The sequence below is a fragment of the Dromiciops gliroides genome, chromosome 3, assembly GCF_019393635.1.
Source record: "Dromiciops gliroides isolate mDroGli1 chromosome 3, mDroGli1.pri, whole genome shotgun sequence".
Classification (NCBI taxonomy): domain Eukaryota; kingdom Metazoa; phylum Chordata; class Mammalia; order Microbiotheria; family Microbiotheriidae; genus Dromiciops; species Dromiciops gliroides.
Genome location: NC_057863.1, coordinates 581321030 through 581329561, shown reverse-complemented (window position 1 = coordinate 581329561; position 8532 = coordinate 581321030). Strand labels below are relative to the sequence as shown.

Here is an 8532-nt window from a genome sequence, read left to right as displayed (position 1 = left end):
GCACATATATTTGCAGAATGGCCTGCCTTCACAGAACAGAGCAAGGGCTGAGGGTCTGAATCACCTACCTCAGTAAAGGGCAATTCCCTCCCTATCCTGACCCTTGATCCATCCATGAGCCTCTGACCCAGGCGCAGAGCAGGATTCTTGCATCTGACACCTATGCTCTATAGGAAGGGAGTTCCTTCCCTACTGTGGTCAAGGCTAAGGTTGCACAGCAGGAGTTCTTAAACCACTTTTTGTACATGGACCTTTTTGGCAGTCTGGTGAAGCCAATGGTCCCCTTCTTGGAAGAATAGTTGTAAATGTATTAAAGAAAATACACAGGAAAAGGAAACCTCTTCTATTGAAATTCAATGATCAGAATATTCTTAAAAACTTCAAAAACCCCAGGTTAATAATTTCTGAATTGTGGAGGTTTAATATGGAGAACCTTGTCAAGATGAGGAGGATACTGAGATATTAGCTCTGTTTGGAACTTTGATTCCACTTCCCCAAATGAATGTGAATGTAGTTACTGTTACATTATTGTGAGGAGGAAGGGAAAGGAACTTCTAGGGTTTCTGTGATTGTTGACCCAATCTCATTTATTCCAAATCCATTATTTAGCACGGTGCCTTATGCAGAGTAGACACAAGAAATACGTATTGAGTTGACTTATTAAGAATTATTAGGTGTCAGAGATTGGTGATGATTGGCTCAAGCAATTCTTGGAGCATACTAATGGAAGGAGGATAGAGCGGAGAAACTCTGAATGAAGGCTCAGGTTATAGAAGCCAAAGACATCACTCAATGGTCTTCTTATGGGAAACCCCTAATATTAAAATCATAAAAATATATATATTTTGGGGGCAGCTAGGTGGCACAGTGGATGGAGCACCGGCCCTGGAGTCAGGAGTACCTGAGTTCAAACCCGGCCTCAGACACTTAACACTTACTAGCTGTGTGATCCGGGGCAAGTCACTTAACCCCAATTGCCTCACTAAAAAAAAAATATATATATATATATATATATATATACACATATATACATATATATTTTTAAAAACACATGTTCAAAGATACCAGGTTGTAAAATTGGGATTTTAATACCTGCAATATATTTATACAAACAGTCTGTTAATATCAAATATCCAGAGAATGGCAGTAAGTAAGTTGTGAGGTTAGCTTGATGATACTATTTAGATCAGGCCTACTTAGAAGGGGAGCAGTATCTTGTTTCTGATCCATGTTTATGATGATCTGGACTATCTTGGATAGGGAGAATGGGAGAAGCTCAATTCTTGCAGAGGTCTCGATCTAGAAACCAAACATTGGAGTGATCCAGCATTGATTACTTTCCTTAGTAAGGCCTCCCAATAAACTCAGTAGGCAGAGTCAGCCAACAAGATTTATTTTGCATTTACTTTGTGCCAGGCACTGTGTTAAGTGTAGTGTACTTTGATGAAGAACCAGTCAAGGAGACTTTCTCGAGCTTCATTTACTAGCACAAGAATAGGAGCAAAATTGGGAGCCTTTGTGAGAGAAACCCAGGTATGGTATTTACAAGGCATGATCTACAGTGGAATGACGGAGCAAGGCCTTCAAACCTAAAGGATTAGGCAATGAATATACTTGAACTTCTAATGTCATTGAACTTAACTGACAATCTCTGCTTATCCAGTTCTTAAAAGTCTCCCCAATCTCCTCTACTAGGCCTCCTTGTAGCCAAACAGAAGGCTTTTGTCCATCACAGACGTGGTATCTTCTCCCAGTGTTGCAGTCTGGAGACCCTGGGGATCATCTTGCTTTCTTGGGTCCTCTTCTTCTCCCAGTTGAGTAGATTCAGGCACAGAGTAACTTGAGCCAGAAAACTGAGAAACTCAGCTGGCAAAGTTCCTTATGTGTACAAGGGGTCACTTTGCCATATAAGCAGGATGATACTGATTCCAAGATAAAACTGGGAGTTGTAAGAGATAAAACAATAGAGACATTTGAGTGATGAGGTACAGAGAGGGGGTGGGGGGAAGGGAAATTACTTACTTCTTAAATTCACATAGTAATTGGCAGAGCAAGATTCAAATTCAGTTCTTTCATCTCCAAAGCTCTTTCCCAATGTACTACACTGCTTCTATTGATTGGTTTAAATGAATTCATAAATAGGCAAGCATTTCATAGAGCAGCGTATTCTCAACTGCTAACTGGCTTTCTGGAGTGCTGGAGGGAGGAAAGACTCCCTCTAATATAGGTTATATATGTATGGTCGTGTTAAACATATTCCCACATTAGTCATGTTGTGGAATAAGAATCAGAACACAAGGGGAAAACCACAAGAAAGAAAAAAACAAAAAACCAACAAAGTGAAAATAGTATGTATCAATCCACCTTCAGATTCCATAGTTCTTTCTCCCGATGCAGATAGCATTTTACATCATGAGTGTTTTGGAATTGTTTTGGATTATTGCATTTCTGGGAAAAGCTGGCAAATATAACAAAAATGGAAAATATTAGAAGTAGGAGGGGGTGTGGGAAAACTGGGACCCTAATCCACTGTTGGTGGAGTTGTGAAAGATCAAACCATTCTGGAAGGGGCAGCTAGATGGCGCAGTGGATAGAGCAACGGCCCTGGAGTCAGGAATACCTGAGTTCAAACCCGGCCTCAGACACTTAACACTTACTATCTGTGTGACCCTGGGCAAGTCACTTAACCCCAATTGCCTCACTAAAAAAAAAAAGAAAGAAAACCAAACATTCTGGAGAGCAATTTGAAACTATGCCCAAAGGGCTATAGAACTATGCATACCCTTTGATCCAGGAATACCCCTGCTAGGTTTATATCCCAAAGACATCCCTCAAAAGAGAAAAAGACCTATTTGTAGAAAAATATTTGTGGTGACTAAGAATTGGAAATCAAAGGAATGTCCATCAACTGGGGGATGGTTAAATAAGCTGTGGTATATGATGGTGATGGAATATTATTGTGCTATAAGAAATGACAAGCAGGATGACTTCAGAAAGGCCTGGAAAGACATGTATGAAATGATGTATAGTGAAGTGAAGAAAATTGGGAGAACATAGTGCACAGAGATAGCAATGTTGTTTGATGAAGAACTGTGAATGACTTTACTATTCTCAGTAATACAATGATCCAAGACAATCCCAAAGGACTAATGATGAAGTATACTATCCACCTCTAAAGAAAGAACTGATGTTGAGGGGCAGCTAGGTGGCACAGTGGATAGAGCACTAGCCCTGGAGTCAGGAGGACCTGAGTTCAAATCTGGCCTCAGACACTTGACACTTACTAGCTGTGTGACCCTGGGCAAGTCACTTAACCCTCATTGCCCTGAAAAAAAAAAAAGAAAGAAAGAAAGAACTGATGTTGATGAAACAGACTGAAGCATGCTATTTTTCACTTTTTTCTTTTTTTTCTTTTAATCACGTTTTCTTGTACAAAATAACAAATATGGTAATGTTTTATATAATCATACATGTATAAACCCATATCTGATTGTTTGCTGCCCCCACCAAATTCCCCATGACAACATCTTCCACATTTCTAAACTGAACTTGAATGAAATTGGGCTGGCAAAAGTTTAATGAAACTAGGAACTTCATTGGTATGCACTACTATACGTGTTACTTGAACGTGATATGGCAAGATCTTGGGCAAGAGGAAAGCTGACGGCATTGCTTCATTATATTTAGTTTGGTTTCTTGATTCATTCTCTGCCTGCACTTCTTCCTCTTTCTTTCCCCTGTCCAAAACTTGTTTACTTCTTTCTACAGATTTTCTAGGTGTTAGCTCAAACATATCTCCCAGGCTGAAAAAGTGGAAGCAACTGTGTGTGTTCCTTTTTTTTTTTTGGTGGGGCAATGAGGGTTAAGTGACATGCCCAAGGTCACACAACTAGTAAGTGTCAAGTGTCTGAGGCTGGATTTGAACTCAGGTCCTCCTGAATCCAGGGCCAGTGCTTTATCCACTTCACCACCTAGCTGCCCCTCTGTGTGTTCCTTTTTACCATGAACTGTACTGTGAAAGGGAAGAAAAAGAAGCTGGGCTTCCTGAAAATTCACAAGCACCTGGGTTAGCTATGGCAATGATGGAAGCTAATGGCACCAAGAATGCTGCACTGATGGCCAGAAAGGCCCCTACCGTGCCTAAACCCCAGTGGCATCCACTGTGGAAACTATGGAGTCATCAGTGGACATTTAGGCTGGGTCCAATGTCTTGCAGTAGAACCTGGGAATCACTGGTTTGTGACAGGTGCTGCTGATAGCACTTTTAATGATCTGGGACCTGGCTACTGGAAAATTAAAACTCTCCCTGACTGGACATATCAGTACTGCAACAGGGGTGACAGTAAGTGCAAGGAGTCCATACCTTTTCTCCTGTGCTGAAGATAAGCAGCTGAAATGCAGGGATCTGGAATACAATAAGGTTATCAGGCACTATCATGCACATCTAAGTGCAGTCTATGACTTGGATATGCACCCAACACTTGATTGTTGGGGACTTGTAGTAGGGATTCAACTGCAAGGATATGGGAACTGGGGACACAGGCCAGTGTTGGCACAATGAGGGGGCATACAAGCTGCAGGACCCCAGATCATTACTGGAAGATGTGACACAAACATAAGATTCTGGGACTTAGTGGCTGGAGGATCACAGGTCACATTAAAACATCACAAAATGTCCGTGAGAGCAGCAGTTTTGCATCCAAGACATTACACCTTTGCATCTGCTTCTCCAGATCATATTAACTAATGGAAATTCCCTGAGGGAAACTTCCTTCAAGATCTCTCTGGTCATAATGCTATAATTAATATACTGGCTGTGAACTCGGATGGAGCGTTGGTATCTGGAGCAGATGATGGCACTATGCATCTTTGGGACTGGAGGACGGAATACACTTTCCAAAGAGTGCATGCAGCTGTGCAGCCTGGATCTTTGGACAGTGAATCAGGAATATCTGCATGTGCTTTTTTGACCAGTCTAGAAGTCGATTACTCATTGCAGAAGTGGATAAAACCATTAAAGTGTACAGAGAAGATGAGTCAGCTCAGCTCAGGGATGAAGAAACTCACACCCAGTCAGTTGGAAAACAGAAAGGATCAAGAGATGACCTTAAAGTGGCAAAGTCTACATGATTGTGCCACTGTTTTATTTTGGCTTTTAAAAGTTCGTTCAGGAACATTTTGCTCTATGTAGAACTATGAAACAGAAACTCAGCAGAAGTCATTATTGCTTCATCACATTTTACAATAAAATCCCTTGGGGGGGGGCAATGAGGGTTAAGTGACTTGCCCAGGGTCACACAGCTATTAAGTGTCAAGTGTCTGAAACTGGATTTAAATTCAGGTCCTCCTGAAGCCAGGGCCGGTGCTTTATCCACTGTGCCACCTAGCTATCCCCTTAAAAATCCCCTTTTATTTAAAAAAAAGCCAAAATTATTGTACCTATTTTTTTTATTCTGGATCACCAGGACCCTGATCTTCTACTTACGATACTTTGAAGAAGAGAGAGGAGAAAACATCCCAACCCCACTCTTTTGCTAAGGTAAGAAGTCCATAGGTGTGGTACACTACATACTTTGCAGATGTTTTCAATGAACTTATGAATTTCACAATTTTTTTTCATTTTTCCCTCTGTGATGAATATTGTTTGTTGTATGGTATGACTCTCTTATAGAGGATAGAAGAGAAATACTGGGGAAAACTCTGGTAATGGAAAAAAACAAACAAAAGATATTAATAAATATATTTTTTACAATAGGCCACTATCTTTTTAAATACTGTTACATTAAGTTCTTTTTCTTATTGGTCTGATAATGTTTTAAAGTATTGATAGCAATTTGAATATGTGTCAATTCTAGGTCCAGGCAGTTCTCATTTTACATAAGTGGATCATTGTGCAGATCTCTGCATAAAGTGATTAATATATAATGCAAATTTGCTTCTATCTACCCCTTAGCCTATATAACAAAGTAATATACAAAATGATACCTTTATGCAAGTAACAGAATATTGTGACAAATGAAAACCCTGAGAGACAGAGATTCTTGGTAGTTAATAATCAATTTATTAATTGGCTAGGCAGAAATCAATAAATGAGATTAAAAAGGAAACCAATTATATTGAAATAAAATTATCAGCTTCTTTTAAAAGTTCACAGACAGGTTAAGAATGCCTTCAGTGTACCATAAGAAACCTTTCTTGGCGGTGGGAAGTTAGGGACTCAGACACTGAATGGAAGTTAAGTCTCTTAAGATAGTAGAACCTCTCTCCAAGGTAAAATCAATGGACTTATCCAGTTGTTGTATGCAATACAGGCTGAAGATCAGTCTCCACTTCCATAATCTCATAACTGTTTTTTCTGACTTTAAGGTTCCATTTTGGGGGTAGATAGTGTTTTCACCAATCTCACAGAAGTTTCTGTTTTAATTAGGAAAAAGTATAAGTTTCCAATTAATTGGCATTATATAAGAAAAATGTGCTAATTTGAAAAGAAAAGATTCCAGGGAATGAAGAAAATTAGTTTTGCAAATAGACTGGGATATGACTGGGAGATAAAAATGTGATAAATGAAGGAAGAAGTGAAGGTAAGTTAAGGGTTGAACCAGAGTGAGAGAAGAAAAGTGAAACTTTGAAGGTTAGTAGAAGCCTATAGGAATCAAGAGAAAGAAAAACTTAAGGAAGTTTTAGATCATACTGAAGAATAAGAGAATGGGAAGATTTTTAGGCCTGTAAATTTGAGGTTTCTATTTGGAGGAATATTTGTTAGAATTAGTTTTGAGATTTCAAATTATCTCTGAGTTTTCTTTTAATAGAATTCTATCTTTTTATAACAGTTACTTAGTGGAGGATATAGAAATAAATTTGCAACCTAAAATCATTTGAGTTTAGCATGCTAAAATTCTGTTCTCCAAGGACCTACAGAAGGGTGCATTTTAATCTTTGTGAGGAATATACATTCCAAATTTTGTTACTATGTGACATCATACACTTGCAATTCCCATGTTTCAGAAAAGCTGAGAATATTCCTGATAGTAGGAACAGAAAGGGAAGATATCCATGTTAACCTCCATCTTCTGATTTATTGAAAGCTCTTGCTATTGTTATTGAGTCATTTAAAGTCACGTCCAACTCTTTGTGACCCCATTTGGGGTTTTCTTGGTATTGGTTTGTCATTTCCTTTTCTGGCTCATTTTACGCATGAGGAAATTCAGGCAAACAGAGGCAAGTGATTTGCCTAGGGTCACACATCTTGTAATTATGTGAGGTCAGATTTGAATCCAGGGAGATAGGTCTTTCTGACTCCAGACCTGGTGCTCTATCCACTGAGTCACCTAGCTGCTCCTTACTGAAGGTAGTTGGGTGGATAATGGAAAGGCTGGCCATTAGTAAATTTGAGGTTCTCTATAGAATCATTTATAACTGCAAATCCAGATTTGATTTGATTAAGTTTATCCTAACTAAAATTGGAATGCAGTCTCTTTTAAAATGGAATGTGTTTTTCTTATTAGGATAATTGTAATTTGACCCTCTATAAATAAGATATACCTTGACTGAAAATATCCTTAAAGTTTAACATTAAGATAAAAAAGTTTAGGGGGGCGGCTAGGTGGCACAGTGGATAAAGCACCGGCCCTGGATTCAGGAGTACCTGAGTTCAAATCTGGCCTCAGACACTTGACACTTAACTGGCTGCGTGACCCTGGGCAAGTCACTTAACCCCTAATGCCCCGCAAAAAAAAAAAAAAAAAGATAAAAAAGTTTATAAACTGTAAGAATAAGAAATCTATGTGTAACCTTTCTATTGAAACTGTCACATTAGATCACCAGAGATGATTAATATACTAAATACCTTGAACTTCAAAAAAGTAATTATATTGGATTTTGATAAATTAAGTGGGAAAATTATTATTCCCATTATAATTTACCTGTGCTTGATTGGCATTGATTTTGGCTACTTTATAACGTTAAGTGTAAAAATCAGTCTATTCTGGTCTCTGTATGCAATTAGCATAGAATGAAAAAATGGAAGATGAATGAAATGATGTTTTGTAAGATAATTCAAAAGTACATTCACTTGGATTAATGTCATCTGACTGGTAATAAAAGTTTGTTTTACACATTTTCAGTCTATAATATTGTTTTATATTAGTGTTATGCTTATAATTTCTGATATTGTAATTTGAGAAAAAACATTGTATAAGAAAAAGTTAATTTGAAAAATTATACCTTGTGAGATTTAAAATTGGAATTCAATACAATTGTATCATTTGAAGATTAACTCCTCTTTTGATCTGAATGCTGTGGAATTATGAATTTCAGCTATCACTTATCAGAGATTTTTGTTCTAGTTAAAAGAATTTTCTTAAAAACTTAATTGGGTATGCTTTTCTTTAAAATGAATAATAATGGTAATTACTTAGTGTTTCAGAAAAGTACAAAAGACATTACAAGTTCTCATTCTGTGAAATTCTTTTTTTAAAAATAATGAACATTTTATTTAAAGATTTGAGTTCTAAATTTTATGCCTATTTTCCT

General features: G+C 37.9%; 1 pseudogene; it reads left to right on the top strand.

The window, feature by feature from the left end:
* Positions 1-1443: 1443 nt before the first annotated feature.
* LOC122747998 lies at positions 1444-5105 on the top strand (annotated as a pseudogene).
* Positions 5106-8532: the final 3427 nt, after the last annotated feature.